The sequence below is a fragment of the Coregonus clupeaformis genome, unplaced genomic scaffold (assembly GCF_020615455.1).
Source record: "Coregonus clupeaformis isolate EN_2021a unplaced genomic scaffold, ASM2061545v1 scaf2489, whole genome shotgun sequence".
Taxonomy (NCBI): domain Eukaryota; kingdom Metazoa; phylum Chordata; class Actinopteri; order Salmoniformes; family Salmonidae; genus Coregonus; species Coregonus clupeaformis.
This window is the reverse complement of record NW_025535943.1, coordinates 29,521-50,284: the sequence shown is the minus strand read 5'-3', so window position 1 is coordinate 50,284 and position 20,764 is coordinate 29,521. Positions and strand designations below refer to the sequence as shown.

At 45.1% G+C, this 20,764-nt stretch overlaps 1 pseudogene; it reads right to left on the bottom strand.

Annotated features, from left to right (window-relative positions):
• Positions 1-391: 391 nt before the first annotated feature.
• The window catches only part of LOC121532981, a 48,701-nt pseudogene continuing 28,328 nt past the window's right edge, over positions 392-20,764 (bottom strand).

Genomic DNA, 20,764 nt, shown 5'->3' with positions numbered 1-20,764 from the left:
TAGCAAGCATGTGGATTGAAGTCAATGACGATTGAGTAGGAAGGGGAGAAGGAGGGGGAAGGGAGTTCTCCCAGTCGTTCTCAGACTCTAGGTGGATGTCTGTATTGCCTGACTGCTTCCTCTCTCCTCTCCGTTCTCTCTCCAGCCCACCACCCCTCGGGCTGCCACCTTGTGAAGTCCCAGACTCCTCAGCTTCTCTACCAGTTTGAAGCTGAAAATGTTCCTTCTCCCTTCTTCCTCCATCTTGAATGTACCTCCATCCTGATCTTCCTCTGCCGTTGTGGGGCGTGTGTGGGCTGTGAGTGGGGTCAGTTGGTGGTAAGGGTAGGGAACGGTGGAGCCGGAGATGCCCTGCTCCTCCAGCAGCCTCAGGAGTCCCAGTGATGAGGAGGTGCTGGGGTGGAGGTGGAGTGGTGGCCGCCGCCCTGGCTAGGGTCAAATATCAGCCCACAGTGCTGCTGTTTGGAGGAGGAGGGTGACGTGGTGCTCAGATGCTCACAGCTCCCACAAGCGGACAGGCTGCGAGAGCAAAGGCTGCAAATACAGGAAAAGAAAAAAGACCAATCAGACACAGGGTGCTGTTATCACACATCCAATAAGATACTCCCGCTTGTCATTTGCCTACTTAAACATACAAAATAAACAAATAGCTATAAGCTTAGCAACATTAGTAACAGTGCATCATTAGTTAAGAGTGGTTAGTTAGTTTAGCTGCCTGTAAGGGTGGATTAGAGAAGATGTTAGTCAGTTCGATAGTCAGCCTGAGAACTCAAAAGAGGATTGCCGTTGGGTCGTGCAGTTTACCTGGAAGAATCTGGAAGGGATCAGGAACTGGTGTCCAAGTTAGCAAGCCAAGCAAGTGTGTGACATGTTGTTTATGAAGTAGATTCAAGATAATGGACCAAATCCTTAATAGAGAAGCAGGCATTAAGATGTTGGAATGGGAAACCTGTGTGTATTAAAGTTTGAGTTACGTGTGTGTATCTTAAAATAGGATTTGGCCCCATTAATCTAATACTAAACCTCAAAGTCATTTAAATAGACACAAGAACATCCATTTGTTTTATGCATGGAAAGTTGAAGCATTGTCATAGCTGCGAGTACATTCATTCCATGACTTTGTAGTGGTGTTTGTTCAAGGCTCAGCATGGGGGTATGATCAATAATTTTACTTAGGGGTTGGGTGGGGTCAGAGTTAGAATGGGAGTGGTTTAGAAAAGTTAGGGGATAAATATATAATTTTCCTGCATCATTCCCAAGATGTCCATGCCTGTTGGATCTTACTTTGCCTAGAAAGTCCACTTTAGAGCTGGAGAAAGTGCTTGAACCAGCGTTTCCTACCACTGAGGGAGAGACATGGGGTAAGGAGAGAGAGATTGAGTAAGGGGAGGAGAGAGAAGGACTGCTATACACACAAAGTAGCAAGGTACTATTGAGGAGAAAAATGGAGCAGCACAGCGAAGCTGCTATTGTTTTCAGAGTGGTATATTGTAAATACCTTTTCACGTTACTACTAATATTGGTCTTTAGTTTAATTAATTAATTAATTAAAGATTGAATGAATACCAAAAGGCAAATTAATGAAAAATAAATGGATTTCACTTCATTTTACAGTCCACTACCTGGGGGATAATAGGCAGAATCTACCGCACACCCAAAACCGATTAGTGAAGGTGCTGGAGGCAAAATGGACAACTGGTGAAACAGGGAAAAGTCTCTGCACACTTCCATTCAGATGCACATTTCATTTAATAGTAGCTGAGCTTTAGGTCAGTCGACCATCAACAGTCCACTACCTGGTAATTACTTATGTTGCTTTGGATTCATTTCAAACACCATTTAGTACCATACCATTTAGTACCAGGTTACCTATTATTTCGACGTCTTTGATGAAACTTCCAGGAAGTATTCATTGTCACCATATATATCGTTCTTAGTAAATACCAGACAAAAAAACATGTAGCTTTTTGCACTTGACTGTACGCTGCTTTCTTGGCCAGGTCTCCTTCGAAAAAAATACCTCAAGGGCCTTCCTGGTTAAATAAAGCATACAAAAATTGAAACCGGACAGTAAAATAAAGTGTTACCAATGAATAGTTGTGTGTGAGTGATTCCCAGATCTTACCTGGTGGAGAAGGAGGGGAGCAGGAGGGAGGGGGGTGGTGGCGCGACAGGTGGTGACGGTGTGGGTGGGAAGGGTCTGGGGGAGGTTGGGGCCGGAGGATAGAGGAGTGACTGTGGATGATGGACACACTTTACACAACTACACACCAACACAAAAACACACACACAACAACAAACACATACACAACTACTCACAATGGATGAGGAAAATCCCAGAGCCACACACCAAATGACACGGATGGGAGAATGTACGATATACAATGACAGTATGAGTTGGAATGACTCAAACTGTTTAGTAACATCACACCTACCACACAGGTGAACTTAGGAAAGTTGGAATGAGTTGGAATGACACAAACTGTTTAGTAACATCACACCTACCACACAGGTGAACTTAGGAACGTTGGAATGAGTTGGAATGACACAAACTGTTTAGTAACATCACACCTACCACACAGGTGAACTTAGGGGGATATGGACCACAGTAGACATGTTATCCAAATAGAAGGTTCCAGTGTCAATGCCTGATCGCTCTCCCTTGCAATCTGACGGACCTAAAGAGTTCCGTCGGAGGAGAAGGGAAAACGATCAGATTTTCACACCAGACTAGAGGGACCAGAGGAATGAGTGTGTACTGTGTGTGTATGAGTGAATGTCTTCACTTACAATTGACACCCTATCAACCGTATCTACTAAATTCAACTAAACACTACCCTGTGGCCTCTTTTCTTACCCATGGCTCCGGCAGCCAGGCTGTGGGAGAGCTGTGATAGGTCAGGCTCGTCCTCCTCCAGGTCGTTGAGGCTGTAGACGTGTTGGAGGTCGATCTCCAGCTCCCGGAAGTCTTTGGTGAGGACCCCCGGGCGAGGTGCAGGATGCCTCCCAGGTTGGGCTTGGCCAGCTGCTGCCAGTGGTGTAGGGTCACTGAACCTGTTGTGGCGAGGAAGGGCAATATAGTTAACATTGTTGTATGTTGGGAATAACACATTTATTTATTTATGTAATAAACTGTATTTCTCTAATCATGCATATTTTTCATATTAAAAGAAGGAAAAAATGGTAAAGAGTGTCTACTTTCAGCTGTAGAGACTACATTCATAGTTTCACCTGTAATTGAGTCTAGCAACCTTAGGCAAGTTACCATAAAACTGACAGTCGAGTTACCGCACACCTAATATCTCAGCAAAGAACACAAACAGGGTCTCCCCCTCCCTCCTCACCTTCCAGGGGCTTGACAATCTGCAGGCGATCGGGTAGGTAGGAGCGCGAGCCCCCCGATCCGGCCGAGGAGTGCATCGAGCTGCCATTGGAGTAGTTGGTGCCTGTCGACGCCGCCGAGCTGGACACCAGGCTGTCGTTGGGCGTAAGGAACCCGCTGGAGCCCAGCTCGCCCACCTCCTCACCCTCCTTGCTGCACCCCTGGTAGGCGGCGGCCAGGGCGCAGAGTTTGCGTTCGCGCTCCACCTCAAAGAAGGAGCGCTCTGAGGCGTGGCTCTGCTGGCGGTCAGATAAACAGCGGAGCGCAGCTTCTAGGTCCTGGCCTCCAGGCATGCCCGGCATCCCCAGACGCTTAGGGCCACTAACACTGAGATCAGAGAGAGATAAAGGAAGGTTAGTGATGTACTATACACTGTTGATGCACTAACACTCAGAGTAGAGGAGGTAGAACAGGTTTTGAATACAAATGCACTGTTGTTATTAGTACACATAGACCAGAGAAATAGAAGGTGTATGTTTGAACATGTAGGAGTGAAAGAAGTCCATTAATATACTATGGAAAAGCATTTCACTGTTAGTCTACGCCTGTTGTCGGCGAAGCATGTGACAAATAAAATTTGATTTGATTTGATGTGAAAAGTAAATACCCTGTGTGTCTGCTGTCTGTGTAGACTCTGTATGAGAGTTAATGAATTCAAACATACAGTACCAGTCAAAAGGTTGGACACACCTACTCATTCAAGGGTTTTTCCTTATTTTTCCATTTTTTCCCATTGTAGAATAAAAGTGAAGACATCAAAACTATGAAATAACACATATGGACTCATGTAGTAACCAAAACGTGTTAAACAAATCAAAATATATTTGAGATTTGAGATTCTTCAAATAGCCACCCTTTGCCTTGATGACAGCTTTACACACTCTTGGAATTTTCTCAACCAGCTTCACCTGGAATGCTTTTCCAACAGTCTTGAGGAGTTCCCACATATGTTGAGCACTTGTTGGCTGCTTTTCCTTCACTCTGCCGTCCGACTCATCCCAAACCATCTCAATTGGGTTGAGGTCAGGGGATTGTGGAGGCCAGGACATCTGATGCAGCACTCCACATCACTCTCCTTCTTGGTAAAATAGCCCTTACACAGCCTGGAGGTGGGTTGGGTCATTGTCCTGTTGAAAAATAAATGATAGTCCCACTAAGCCCAAACCAGATAGGATGGCGTATCACTGCAGAATGCTGTGGTAGCCATGCTGGTTAAGTGTGCCTTGAATTCTAAATAAATCACAGACAGTGTCACCAGCAAAGCACCCCCACACCATAACACCTCCTCCTCCATGCTTTACGGTGGGAACTACACATGTGGAGATCATCCGTTCACCCACACCGCGTCTCACAAAGACACAGCGGATTGAACCAAAAACCTCTCATTTGGACTCCAGACCAAACAACACATTTCCACCTGTCTAATGTCCATTGCTCGTGTTTCTTGGCCCAAGCAGGTTTCTTCTTACTATTGGAGTCCTTTAGTAGTGGTTTCTTTGCAGCAATTCGACTATGAAGGTCTGATTCACATAGGCCCCTTTGAACAGTTGATGTTGAGATGTGTCTGTGACTTGAACTCTGTGAAGCATTTCTTTGGGCTGCAATTTCTGAGGCTGGCAACTCTAATGAACTTATCCTCTGCAGCAGAGGTAACTCTGGGTCTTCCATTCCTGTGGCGGTCCTCATGAGAGCCAGTTTTATTATAGCTCTTGATGGTTTTTGCGACTGCACTTGAAGAAACGTTCAAAGTTCTTGAAATGTTCCGTATTGACTGACCTTCATGTCTTAAAGTAATGATGGACTGTCATTTCTCTTTGCTTATTTGAGCTGTTCTAGGGTTATCTTCTGTATACCCCCCGCCATGAGGTCGAAGGAATTGTCCATGGAGCTCAGAGACAAGATTGTGTCGAGGCACAGATCTGGGGAAGGGTACCAAAACATTTCTACAGTATTGAAGGTCCCCATGAACACAGTGGCCTCCATCATTCTTAAATGGAAGAAGTTTGGAACCACCAAGACTCTTCCTAGAGCTGGCCGCCTGGGCAAACTGAGCAATCGGGAGAGAAGGGCCTTGGTCAGGGAGGTGACCAAGAACCCAATGGTCACTCTGACAGAGCTCCAGAGTTCTTCTGTGGAGATGGGAGAACCTTCCAGAAGGACAGCCATCTCTGCAGCACTTCACCAATCAGGCCTTTATGGTAGAGTGGCCAGACGGAAGCCACTCCTCAGTAAAAGGCACATGACCGCCAGCTTGGAGTTTGCCAAAAGACTCTCAGACCATGAGGAAGAAGATTCTCTGGTTTGATGAAACCAAGATTGAACTCTTTGGCCTGAATTCCAAGTGTCAAATATGGAGGAAACTCAGCTGGTAGAGCACGGCGCTTGTAACGCCAAGGTAGTGGGTTCGATCCCCGGGACCACCCATACACAAAAATTTATGCACGGATGACTGTAAGTCGCTTTGGATAAAAGCGTCTGCTAAATGGCATATTATTATTATTATTATCCCTACGGTGAAGCATGGTGGTGGCAGCATCATGCTGTGGGGATGTTTTTCAGCGGCAGGGACTGGAAGACTAGTCAGGATCGAGGGAAAGATGAACGGAACAAAGTACAGAGAGATCCTTGATGAAAACCTGCTCCAGAGCGACTGGGGCAAAGGTTCACCTTCCAACAGGACAACGACCCTAAGCACACAGCCAAGACAACGCAGGAGTGGCTTCAGGACAAGTCTCTGAATGTCCTTGAGTGGCACAGCCAGAGCCTGGACTTGAACCCGATCTAACATCTCTGGAGAGACCTGAAAATAGCTGTGCAGCGACGCTCCCCATCCAACCTAACAGAGCTTGAGAGGATCTGCACAGAAGAATGGGAGAAACTCCCCAAATACAGGAGTGCCAAGCTTGTAGTGTCTCGAGGCTGTAAATGCTGCCAAAGGTGCATCAACAAAGTACTGAGTAAAGGGTCTGAAAACTTATGTAAATGTGAAATTTCAGTCATTTATTTTTAATACATTTGCAAAAATTTCTATAAACCTGTTTTTGCTTTGTCATTATGGGATATTGTGTGTAGATTGATGAGGGGAAAAAAACAATTTAATAAATTTTAGAATAAGGCTGTTACGTAACAAAATGTGGAAAAAGTCAAAGGGTTTGAATACTTTCCAAAGGCACTGTATATATACAGTGAGGGAAAAAAGTATTTGATCCCCTGCTGATTTTGTACGTTTGCCCACTGACAAAGAAATGATCAGTCTATAATTTTAATGGTAGGTTTATTTGAACAGTGAGAGACAGAATAACAACAAAAAAATCCTGAAAAACGCATGTCAAAAATGTTATAAATTGATTTGCATTTTAATTAGGGAAATAAGTATTTGACCCCTCTGCAAAACATGACTTAGTACTTGGTGGCAAAACCCTTGTTGGCAATCACAGAGGTCAGATGTTTCTTGTAGTTGGCCACCAGGTTTGCACACATCTCAGGAGGGATTTTGTCCCACTCCTCTTTGCAGATCTTCTCCAAGTCATTAAGGTTTCGAGGCTGACGTTTGGCAATTCGAACCTTCAGCTCCCTCCACAGATTTTCTATGGGATTAAGGTCTGGAGACTGGCTAGGCCACTCCAGGACCTTAATGTGCTTCCTCTTGAGCCACTCCTTTGTTGCCTTGGCCGTATGTTTTGGGTCATTGTCATGTTGGAATACCCATCCACGACCCATTTTCAATGCCCTGGCTGAGGGAAGGAGGTTCTCACCCAAGATTTGACGGTACATGGCCCTGTCCATCTTCCCTTTGATGCGGTGAAGTTGTCCTGTCCCCTTAGCAGAAAAACACCCCCAAAGCATAATGTTTCCACCTCCATGTTTGATGGTGGGGATGGTGTTCTTGGGGTCATAGGCAGCATTCCTCCTCCTCCAAACACGGCGAGTTGAGTTGATGCCAAAGAGCTCGATTTTGGTCTCATCTGACCACAACACTTTCACCCAGTTCTCCTCTGAATCATTCAGATGTTCATTGGCAAACATCAGACGGCCCTGTATATGTGCTTTCTTGAGCTGGGGGACCTTGCGGGCGCTGCAGTATTTCACGGCGTAGTGTGTTACCAATTGTTTTCTTGGTGACTATGGTCCCAGCTGCCTTGAGACCATTGACAAGATCCTCCCATGTAGTTCTGGGCTGATTCCTCACCGTTCTCATGATCATTGCAACTCCACGAGGTGAGATCTTGCATGGAGCCCCAGGACGAGGGAGATTGACAGTTCTTTTGTGTTTCTTCCATTTGCGAATAATTGCACCAACTGTTGTCACCTTCTCACCAAGCTGCTTGGCGATGGTCTTGTAGCCCAGCCTTGTGTAGGTCTACAATCTTGTCCCTGACATCCTTGGAGAGCTCTTTGGTCTTGGCCATGGTGGCGAGTTTGGAATCTGATTGATTCATTGCTTCTGTCGACAGGTGTCTTTTATATAGGTAACAAACTGAGATTAGGAGCACTCCTTTTAAGAGTGTGCTCCTAATCTCAGCTCGTTACCTGTATAAAAGACACCTGGGAGCCAGAAATCTTTCTGATTGAGAGGGGGTCAAATACTTATTTCCCTCATTAAAATGCAAATCAATTTATAACATTTTTGACATGCGTTTTTCAGGATTTTTTTGTTGATATTCTGTCTCTCACTGTTCAAATAAACCTACCATTAAAATTATAGACTGATCATTTCTTTGTCAGTGGGCAAACGTACAAAATCAGCAGGGGATCAAATACTTTTTTCCCTCACTGTCCATACATACGCTGTTGCCAGTCTCACCTGTTGTCCTCAGTATGTGCCACCTCTGCCAGTCTCGAAATGGCACTAGGTGGTTTGTCCTCCAAGGTGAGGCTGGCGCTGTCTGAGCCGTAGTAGCTGGTACGGGGGGTGGAGGCGCGGCTGGAGTGCAGCGACACGGGGCTGGAGCCGGGCACCTGGCCGGGGGAGTGGCACCGCGACCGCAGCCTCGACGCTTGGTTCACCACCTTCACCGTCTCAAACACGCGCCACGGATGGTTCCTTTGGCAACCATAGATAAACCATGTAGATTAGTGGTGGCGACAAAGTTTATGTCAGTGTATTTGTGCTTGAATATTAGATCTTCTTTAGTGTAATTTTGGAAACATTTTAAACATTGTATTTGACATTCTATATTTTTGATCAATAGATGTGCTTTGTTATGTCATGCTGTTTTCGTTCAATCAAACATACTTGGTAACACTTCACCTTTGGCACATAACTGACATACCGGTATTGTCATTCAACTGAGCTTAACAAGTTGGAAAAAGCACATTGTCACCGGTGTTTTATGTTTTCACAGTGACATCATCACTCACTTGTACTCGGACGGGGCAGGGACGTCCAGGCCCTTGCGGAAGGTGCCCTCTATCTCTGCTGCCAGGAGTCCATGGGGAACACGGCTGATAGGGCGCTGCAGCGCTGCACCGTGCTGTTGGCAGGCTCTTGTTGCGCAGGTTCTTAATGTCCTCTCTGGCCTCCCGTAGCATGTCCTCGCACTCTGAGTACTTGTCCTGCAGGTAGTTTAGCTATAGCCAGGGAGTGCCAGAGGTCAGTTAAACACACACTACTACTGCAGTTAAGTACAAGCTTGACTTGAGGGACAGATCTAGGGTCAGCATAGCCTCCCCAAATCGTTGCCTTAACAATAAGGGGGGAAATCCAAAAACCGACCTTAGATCAGTGTTAAAGAGCAACATTATCCTACTTGTTATAGATAGCTCATTGGAGGGTAATGAGCTGTGGATTGTGGGTAGAGTGTGAGGGCGGGTCTTACCTCTGATTTGAGCTGTGATTGGCTCTCCCGCGAGGCACTCAGGTGCTGGGTTAGCTCTTCGTTGTCAGTGGTGAGCTAGATGAACAAAGTGGAGAGTTAATACCATGATCGTATCAGTGATACTGTAGATACCAACTTCAGTGCACATGTAAATATTTGATGTACTCCATTATAGAAGTGTTCGGTGTGGGTGAGTCTTGAGTCTTTTGTCCTTGTGGAACCTCAAGACATGACAGGAGTGCCATGTCAACTCTGATGTGTGTGTGTGTCTGTGCACTGCATGCTTGTGTGTGTGTGGATTTGTATTTAGGTGTGTGTGTATGTGTGTGCGTTGTTGTGTCTGTGATCACTCACCCCTTTGCAGCGTGCCTGCAGGTCGACTATCTGTCCAAGCAGGGAGCTGATCTCCTCCTGCTGCCTGAGAGTGTCCTCCACCTTACGGGCCAACTCATCAGACAGGTCCACCACCTGCTTATTCACAGAGGCTGGGAAGGAAGGTCGAAAAAAATTGAGGGAGAGAAAGCGAGAACGAGACAGAGAGAGAAAAAGAGGAGGGAGAGGGTTAGTATGAATACACAGTACAAACACATACTGTTTTCACTGTATTCACCCACTCAACAATTCACTCTCCCCTCAGGAACACAGTAATACCGTATACATTATCAAATATGTATAGTAGTACATTATAGTATACTTACTGAGTTCCTCCACACACACCATCATCAGCTCCTGCTCTTGTTCCTCATAGTTAGCAGTCTCTGACGTCAGTTCATTGGCCTGTGGAGTAACAACATCAATGGCATTAGCAAGGTTCCTATCCACTTCAATGAATCTGGTGTATAGTACAGTAGCCATCATTAGCGATTAGCAAGTTTCCCATCCACTTCAATGACTTCAGGTATTTAGAAGTAGACAATGTTACACACCTCACAGCGTAGTTTGAGGTTCTCCTCCTCCAGACCTTTGAGTTTCTGCTGTATGAAGTCATAATTGACAAAGTTACTGAGGGAGTTAGACGACTCGTTCCTCTTCATTCTGAAAACCAGGAGAGAGGGAGAAGGCAGTCAGAATTTAAGTCTTACGTTTACCTGCCGAAGTTGTGTTGATATGCCTGAAGGGATGTACGATGTGTATGTGTACTCTGCAGTGTGTGTGTGTGTACTCACAGTGAGAGTGAGTCGGAGGCGTTCTCAATCTCCTCTGTGCTGGCGTACAAGTGGAGCAGGTCGTCTCTCATGGAAAGCTCATGACGCAGCTGGGCTATCTGATGAATGGGAAACAGGAACCAGGGAATCTATCATGTACAGTGGTCCCCATTCCTGGTCTGGGCGAGAGTTACCGGGTGTGCAGGCTTTTGATCCTGCCTAGCACTTATGCAATGATTCAACTGATAAAAGGTCTAAATCAAAATTGAACCAAGGTGTGTTAATGCCAGGCTGGAACAAAAGACTGCATACGGTGTAAGTTTCATATTCCAGGACCAGAATGAGTGTGTATTTTCTCTTGCTAAAAGCTATGTTCCAGCGCTACTGTATTCTGTCTGTAATAGGTGAGATAAATCAAAGTAGGGCTACAGTGATGGTTTCATACCTCTTCCTTAGCGATCTCCAGCTGTTCGTCCATTAACTCATTCCGTGCCGTTAGATCCCAATTCTGCTTGAGCAGCGATTGGCCGATCCGGGCCGCCAATTCGAGGTCCCGCTCTTTCTGCAAGACGACAATGGTTTGATGAGGATTTTCCTCATTCTGTGATGTAGTTACAGTTTCTAGTAGAAGACTTGTTTATCATTCTAGCAACATGGTTATGTCTGATGACTATCGGGATTTGCTCAAATGTATAATATATTCAGTTACACATTTTTCAATTCGATTCAATACAACTTAATTAGTCCCAGGGGCGATTAAGGGGTTACATACGGAACGTTCCCGTTATATTTACTTACCTCTTCCAGTAGGTGGGTGACAGCCTCGATGTCATGGTACGTCTTAGTGACCTGGCCCACTCTCTCTGAACACAGCACTGTAGGAGGGAGAAAATAAAAATACCTGGTTAATATATAGTTCACTGAAAAGTAGGAGAGGCCATTGGACAGTGAATTATTCAGACAGTATAGAGACAGTAACTTTCTGGTTAGAAGTTTCATTGGTCACAGGAGCTAAGATAATGTCTGGCCTACACTGACCACACAATTCAGTTAATTTGACCACGATATCGGGAAGTAAAACTTTGAGAGGTAAAAGCTAACTGCCCGGTGGACTAGGTCATCATTGTCCTCAATGACCCACAACTATCCCCTCTCTTTCTGTGAATGACTCATGGTCAACAACAAGTTGAAAGGAAACAGACCGGGGCGCTGACCACAACATTACCATGTAGCCAGTTAGTTAGAGCTTATCCTCTTAGCCTGATCCTCATTACAGGGATAAGACCCATCTCTCTCTTTCCCTCTGATATAAATAAACCTCAGCACTAGCTGCTGTTGAAAACTGTAATGAGAACAGTTAACACTCAGAAGGAAGTTAGGCTGGATATCTATGGCCATGATTATAGAGCGATCTGGTTATAGACAGGTCAGTTTGTTTACTGGTTTGTGAATGGACACTGCGACCCTGTTCAGGACTGATGGGCGGGTGAATAGTGGTCATCCTGTTTGGAAGCCGAGTCATCATAGAGTTACAGTTGATGCTTTGTTCATCATAGGAATTATTATAGTGACCTAAAGAAGTGGGGCCCATGGTTTCTGTGCCAGGGCTCATCTTTGTTTCATGTTTTCTTGTGACCCTCCATATATAATAAAAAATGTGTTTCTATCCAGACCAATCAACCGGGACCAATGGATTGTTCTAATTTTTTTAATGTGTATTTTTCCATATATAGACACACCCTATGTATTTTAATAAAACTATATGCATTGAGCTTGTCTGATGCTTTAAGCTTACGGTTTGATGCCTCAAGAGGGTGCCAGAGATCTAGCTAACCAGAATTTTAACAAACTTAAACTGACCCAACTATTCTTCTCCTGCTCCTGCTGGTTTTCGCAGATTTTGCCATTACTCTCCTGAAGTTGCCGGTAATAGGCTACACTAGGAGTCGGCAACCTTTCTCATGTGGAATGCCAATTTATCTTACCATTTCTACTGATCTGTGTGCCAGTTACATTTTCGTGAAACAGTTTCATTTAATTTATAATAACGTCTTCATATCTCAAAATCATTGTCATGTGGTTAATCAAAATTCTATACAAATCTAAATGAAAATGATACAAACCTAAAAAGTAACTTTGATTGCCATTGCCAATATGTAAAGAGAGCCTACATAAAGCCAAAAAATAAAAACATTGCAGGTAGAAAATATCCTGATAAAAATAAATCTCCTATAAATCACATTGACTACACATGGCCTGTCTGCAACGAACTTTAAACACTGTATCAACTATTAATATGAAACTTGCAACATTGTATAAAATATTCTGGGCCTTCAGAGTTTCCCATGCCAGTGAGCTCGGGACAGACACAGCTGTAGGCTATTTGCGCAAGGGATAAGCAGTGCTTGACTTGGGTACCGGCACCTTACATGTTCTACTGCTTGAGCTCCTGTTCCTCCTATAGAATATTAGCTCAAAAGAATTGTGGATCTCCTGCACCTAAATATAAACAGCACCCAAAATGAGTACCGGAACCTATTTCAGTCCAAGTCAAGCACTGATAAGAATACTATTTTATTACTTTCCACTGGATCAGAGCATGACATTTTTCCCTTTCACACTGAGTGGTTATCGAAAGGGAAAGATCTTTCAAATACATTGAGGAACTAATGTAATTCTCAATGGATGTAAAAACACACTTTGATTGCTTGCTGTCTGAGGTGAAGAAAACATTACTTAGAGAAGCTCCACAGGTCATTAGTGGTGGTGCGTTAAGCCAATCAGAAATACTATCAGATCCCCAAATGGGCACATTTATATGCCTACATTTGCACGCAGGCATCTACGCATGTGCGTCCTTACTCAACATTGACAGGAGCGCTTCAAACCAAAGACAATGACAAAATGACAGAACTCGTAAATGTTTCTCACAAGTTTAGCATAGGTTGTGCACTCTGCAAACAATGTGTCCACTCCGACAATGAGAACAGGAAGACTGGAATAATAATATTGAATGCATTCAAATAAATTACCGTAACCAAAGTAACAAACATTGTAGATGAGAAATTATAGGAATTAACGGTAAATGTACTACTGGTGATATATGTAATGGGGAATTGATATACACTAACAATCAAACGCAAACAATTCACACAATGAAGTTATGAAACAATGAATGTGCACAAATTGGCGGGAGAGAGCGCATTCTGGAGAGAGAAGTGCATTGTGCATCTGGGCGCATGGTCAATCCGACGTCCCTTCGGATTGCTACAAAATATGGGAGGTGCATGGCGATGCGATACAGAGCTCGATTTGGCCTCTGTATCGCATTTGCTTCACACCCTCCATATGGAGCCTCCGACCACATTTTTGAATCAAGCATGAATTGGCTTTTAATCTAGGCCTCCGCAATGGATTAGTTCACTGAGATGGGCGCAAATATATATATATATATATATATATATATATATATATATATATATATATATATATACACACAGTTGAAGTCGGAAGTTTACATACACTTAGTGATACACTTACATACACTTAGTTGGTGTCATGCCCTGGCTCTGGGGACTCTTATATGTTGAGCCAGGGTGTTAGTTTATATGTGTAGTGTCTATGTTTTGTTTTCTATGTGTTCTTTTCTAGATCGTGTGTTTCTGTGTTGGCCGGGGTGGTTCCCAATCGGAGGCAGCTGTGTCTTGTTGTCTCTGATTGGGAACCATACTTAGGCAGCCTGTTGTGCACTTGTCATTTGTTGGGATCTTGATCCATAAGGTTTGTGTTTAACCCTAGGACTTCACGTATCGTTTATTGTTTTGTTTGTGTGTGTACTCATTAAAAGAATGTACGCTTATCACGCTGCGCCTTGGTCCGCTCATTACGACGATCGTGACAGAAGATCCCACCATAACAGGACCAAGCAGCATGTCCAGGAGCAGACAGCCTGGACTTGGGAGGAGATCTTGGACGGGCAGGGATCCTGGACTTGGGAGGAAATCCAGGCCGGAATGGATCGCCGTCCGTGGGAGGAGACGGTGGAGGCGCGCCATAGAGAGGAGCAGCGGCGCCAACCGTGCCAACGTCGGACACGCAAGAGGCAACCCCAATAAATTTTTTGGGGGGGGCACACGGCATGGACGACGGGGCTGCTGGAGGCAGCTACAGGGCGAGTTTGTGGATTAGGAGAGGAGGCCACCGGGTTTGGGGGTTGGAAGGGAGGTTGGCGGAGCCTAGAGGTAGAGCAGAGCCAACTCCCCGTACTCAGGCTAGGCAGCGTGAGACTGGGCAGGTTCCGAGGTATGCAGAGCTGCGTACTGTGCCACGAGTGGTCCGGCACAGTCCTGTACGTCCTGTGCTAGCACCACGCACGTGTCGTGCTAAGGTGGGCATGCAGCCAGGACGGAGTGTGCCGGCTCAACGCTCGTGGCCTCCAGTACCCCTCCTCGGTCCCGGATATCCTGCGCCAGTGCCACGTGCTGTAGTGCCAGTATGAGTACACAGCCCTGTACGTCCTGTGCTGATGCCTCACACAGAGTGTGTAAAAATAGGCATTCAGCCAGGACGGGTTGTGTCAGCTCTTCGCTCCAGACCTCCAGTCCGTCTCCACAGCCCGGTCCGGCCTGTTCCTGTTCCCCGCACCAAGCCTGTGGTGCGCGTCGCCAGCCCGGACCGGCCTGTTCCTGCTTCCCGCACCAAGCCTGTGGTGCGCGTCGCCAGCCCGGCCCGGCCTGTTCCTGCCCCTCGCACCAAGCCTGTGGTGCGCTGTCGCCAGCCCGGCCCGGCCTGTTCCTGCCCCCTCGCACCAAGTCTGTGGTGCGCGTCGCCAGCCCGGCCCGGCCTGTTCCTGCCCCCTCGCACCAAGCCTGTGGTGCGCGTCGCCAGCCCGGCCCGGCCTGTTCCTGCTCCCTGCACCAAGCCTGTGGTGCGCGTCGCCAGCCCGGCCCGGCCTGTTCCTGCTCCCCGCACCAAGCCTGTGGTGCGCGCGAGAGCCCGGTCCGGCCTGTTCTGCTCCCCGCACCAAGCCAGTGGTGCGCGTTGTCAGCCCGGTCCGGCCTGTTCCTGCTCCCCCGCACCAAGCCAGTGGTGCGCGTTGTCAGCCCGGTCCGCCCGTTCCTACTCCCCGCACCAAGCCAGTGGTGCGCGTCGTCAGCCCGGTCCGGCCCGTTCCTGCTCCCCGCACCAAGCCAGTGGTGCGCGTCACCAGCCCGGTCTGATGAAACAAAAATAGAACTGTTTGGCCATAATGACCAACGTTATGTTTGGAGGAAAAAGGGGGGCCTTGCAAGCCGAAGAACACCATCCCAACCGTGAAGCACGGGGGTGGCAGCATCATGCTGTGGGGGTGCTTTGCTGCAGGAGGGACAGGTGCACTTCACAAAATAGATGGCATCATGAGGAAGGAAAATTATGTGGATATATTGAAGCAACATCTCAAGACATCAGTCAGGAAGTTAAAGCTTGGTCACAAATGGGTCTTCCAAATGGACAATGACTCCAAGCATACTTCCAAAGTTGTTGCAAAATGGCTTAAGGACAACAAAGTCTAGGTATTGGAGTGGCCATCACAAAGCCCTGACCTCAATCCTATAGAATATTTGTGGGCAGAACTGAAAAGCCGTGTGCAAGCAAGGAGGCCTACAAACCTGACTCAGTTACACCAGCTCTGTCAGGAGGAATGGGCCAAAATTCACCCAACTTATTGTGGGAAGCCTGTGGAAGGCTACCCGAAACGTTTGACCCAAGTTAAACAATTTAAAGGCAATGCTACCAAATCCTAATTGAGAAACTTCTGACCCACTGGGAATGTGATGACAGAAATAAAAACTGAAATAAATCATTCTCTCTACTATTAATCTGACATTTCACATTCTTAAATTAAAGTGGTGATCCTAACTGACCTAAAACAGGGAATTTTTACTAGGATTAAATGTTAGGAATTGTGAAAAACTGAGTTTAAATGTATTTGGCTAAGATGTAAAATTCTGACTTCAACTGTATATATATTTGTTACTGCTCAACTAAAACAATCTCGGTCGACCAACAGCCTAACGACCAAACAAATCGACCAGTCGACTAATTGGGGTCAGCCCTACATCCTGCAGACGTAGTCTCATGCAGGTACATGCAGTAACATACCCCTTTGTTCAAATCAGCCATTCAAATCTCCCTTTAATCAAAAGCCTGGCTGGCACCAAGGAGATTAGGTACTCATCAGTACTGTATGGTACATTAGAATAATTAAAGTGAGGGGCAGAATTTGGCTGAAAATGGGGTGACTGTGTAACAGTATGCATGAGCCAATTATTTAATGGAATGAAATGGTCCTGGTCCAGATCTACTGTATGCCTACAGTCATTAATCCTTTGAAACCTTTAAGAAAATAGTGTGTGTCCTTGTTTAGAGGTGATGGGGGTCTACAGTGTGGAAAAAGAGATATAGGGAGATAAAGAGAAAGAGAGAAAAGAGAGAGATGGAGGGAGAGAAACAGAGAAAGAGAGAATGAAAGGAAAGGAGAGAGCGAGAAAGAGAGAAAGAAATAGAGCGAGAAAGAGAAATAACATCTTGTTCTAGCATACTGAGACCAGTCCACAGCAGCGGGTGGTGGTTGAGTAGGAGGCAACGGCTTCCTACAGCACTGGGCACGGGCACTGGCAGACTGCAGCTACAGTGCCAACCTAACCCCTGCAACAGACAGAGCTGGTGCTTATGCACCAAAAGAAGATGCTGCCCGTATTGCATAAGTGCAAATAATACATTGCAGTTATTTTGTTTATCGTTGAGTCTACAATGGTACTTTCCTACAGTACAGTATATCATAAAGATAAACCCTAATTGTGTTCTTTATGAAGATTAACATTCTGTAAAATACCCTGGAATACCCTAATCTGGACAGTCAGTCCGATCAGGTAGCCTACCATTTTCAATGGTAGAGCAGAGCAAGAGTGACCATAAGTAAGTATAGCTTCCTAAAACACTGCTGTCCTAACTGCTAATGTTCCCATCTGGAACTATAATTAAAATTGCTTCCTCCATAGAACAAAGGCTAATTTTCTAATATGGCTAGGCCTACTACAATTAAAGTAGCTTCCTATTACAAATAATAATTATAAATCGGGTCACTACAATTGAAATAGCTCTATCCATGTAACAATTCCTAATTGTACTATTATCAAAATAGATTCATCCATAGAACAAAGGCTAACAAGCTAACTGGCTAACTTCCTGCAAATCCAATGGTTACATGGTAATTTACTGGGGGTACATACTTATGCTAATGCTAAATCCCCAATTAGCTTCCCCAATAGCTTCTCAATCTTTACAAACTCAAGTTATCCTTTTTGTATTCAGGCTAAAACAACATTATAGACTGGACTACTTTCCAGACAAGGAAAAGGTATTTAATACAGACACACTGCAGACAGAACATTGTGTTGGATTATCGAGAAGAACTAATGCTGAATTTGTAGCTGTCAACTTATTTTCTTAATTTCTTTTCACAGTGCCAAGCTTTATTGATTTCTTTGGAAAGAAAATGTTTCAAGAATGATGACGTCTGAGAGGACTATCCCTTTAAAAGCTATGTCACAGTACAGTACAGTAGTTGACTGTCTGTGAGCAATACATATTGTACTATATTACCGTCTAAGACCACGCTATAGATAGCGCAGATGGTCTCAAGGGGCTCTTTGACTGAGGGATTTCCTAGCTCACTGTACCCTAACCGAGAGGATTCAGAGTGGATCCTGTACAGTACACAGGAGCCTACAGGATCAATAGGGATCCGTAGGGATCAAACCCACAAGCTCAACTCTGTCCTCTGTCAGTCTGATTCTCGCATCACTACAGACGTTATCATAAGCCTTTCTCCCGATCCTCTTGGGGCGTCCCATTCTGAGGTATTAGGCTACTAATACAGGACAGGCCATTGTATCTGCCTGGGACAGGTTGCAGAAACCTGCATGTGACATCACAATACCTCCGTCTTCCTGCCCTGATCCGTTTAGCTGTGTGGTGCAGGGGTCAGGGAGAATGAGACAGCCAATGTCCTGCCTTGTGGGTCATTGAGGCCTACTATGAGTGCTTTAAGGAGGTATAGCAGTAAAGCGCCAGTGAATCTCAAGATTGAACTTGGGTCTATAACCATTAAAACCCAATTGACTATTTGGTATGAAATATTAGACCTCTACATAATATATGAAATATATTAGAACTCATCAAATATATCCGGCCTCTAGCTATACATAATTTATGATTACATCATTAGCCTAGTTAATTCCACGTAATACTAAATGACAACAAGGGAGATAAGAAAGCATAATTTGTGGCAGAAACTGCACCCAGGTTAAAGTTTCAGCCTGTCTGTGGTGTAGGCAGCCCTGAGGACATCATCATCAAATCCCTTGCGTACATTCCCTTGAGTAGCAGTGCCTACAGATTACAGCTGTACTGTATTTGTGTCATGAAATATTATAATTCATCCAATTGTATTTAGCCTTTGTGTAACAGTCATCTAAAGCCAGAGATTTTCTAGAAAAGTCTGTTCACTTTCTGGATCTGCGCCAGCATCTATGCCAGTGTCGCAGTATACTGACAGAAAAGGTGCCAGCCAGCCAGCACGCTGCCCATTCAGACAAAGGACCAAATGGAGGCTGAAAAGAAAGACATACTCTAGCTAAAATAGGCTGCTTCTTAGCAAATATATATATATATATATATATGTGTGTGTGTGTGTGTGTGTGTGTGTGTGTCAAAGCAGGGTGCCCCTTTTATCTGCAAGTCAAACCCTTCATATTGTACAATCATTTCTGATTGATATTGCAATGAATCGATCTAGAATATTCTGAGGTATAATGAATAATCTGCCGTATTCTTATTCATATACTCAGTATTATACTGTAGTAGTCTCAGTATTATACACTCGTTGGCCAGTTTATTATGTACACCCATCTAGTACCAAGTCGAACCCACATTTGCCTCCAGAACAGCCTGAATTCTTCGGGGCATGGACAGTTTGCTCAGTTGGTATCAAGGGACCTAACGCGTGCCAGGAAAACATTCCCCACACCATTACACCACCAGCCTGTACCGTTGACACCAGGCAGGATGAGGTCATGGACTCATGCTGCTTATGCCAAATTCTGACTCTGCCATCAGCATGACACAACAGGAACCGGGATTCGTCAGACCAGGCAATGTTTTTCCACTCCTCAATTGTCCAGTGTCGGTGATCGCGTGCCCACACGCTGCTTCTTCTTTTTACCTGATAGGAGTGGAACCCGATGTGGTCGTCTGCTGTAATAGCCCATCCGTGACAAGGACCGACGAGTTGTGCGTTCCGAGATACTGGAACCGGCACGCTTCGCACCACGCTCAAAGTTGCTTAGATCACTAGTTTTGTCCATTCTAACATTCAATCGAACAGTAACTGAATGCCTCGATGCCTGCTTTATATAGCAAGCCACGGCCACGTGACTCACTATCTGTAGGAGAGAACCATTTTCATGAACGGGGAGGTATACCTAATAAACTGTGTATATTATACTGTAACCCAGCATATGGAGTATTGCTAGAGGCACTGAGTGAAGACAATTAGCGTGTGAATCTAGGGCATCATCATGACACCTGCCACATTGAAGGACCATAACAGAACAGCATGGTTGGGACCAGCCTTGTCATTTCATCATTTAATTAATTTAGGGCATGAATTGAAAATTCTATTAAATGCCCACTGAAACAATGATCAATTATGGACAATTACCCAATTCAAACATGAGGGGTTGATTCAATTTCTTAATTCAATTGAGTTAAGATGATATGATAGATCCCATCTTTACAAAACATTATTCTCATCAGGGCAAATGGACAGTTCTAGAACATACCCACTGGGCAAAAACTGGTTGAATCAACATTGTTTCTCGTCATTTCAACCCAAAAAAAATCTATGTGATGTCGTTGAATCAACGTGGAAAACTAATTGGATTTGCAAAAAGCCATCAGCGTAAAGGCATTCATTTAGACAACCAACTTATAACCTAAAATCCAATAACATGGTGAAATGTATTTTTTATTTCACCTTGAATACACGTTAGTTGACAACTTAACCAAAGGTAAATCAAAACTAGACGTTGAACTGACATTCTGTGCCCAGTGGGTAGCCAGTACTTCCATGTTTTTGACCTTCATAGAGTCCTAAAAGTCCACAACCTTTTCCAGCCAGTCTGTTCACTGCAGCCCAAAGTCAATGACACTCAAAGGCACAGAGACAATACACCACAGAGAACACTTCTGCTGCTGCTGGAAAACACACAGACTGCTGCTAAGAACACACACTCTGGCACAGTGACCTTCACACTCTATGGGGAGAAATGCAAGATCAGTATATCTGGCAGCCCGTGTACACTGGAGGTAAGTTA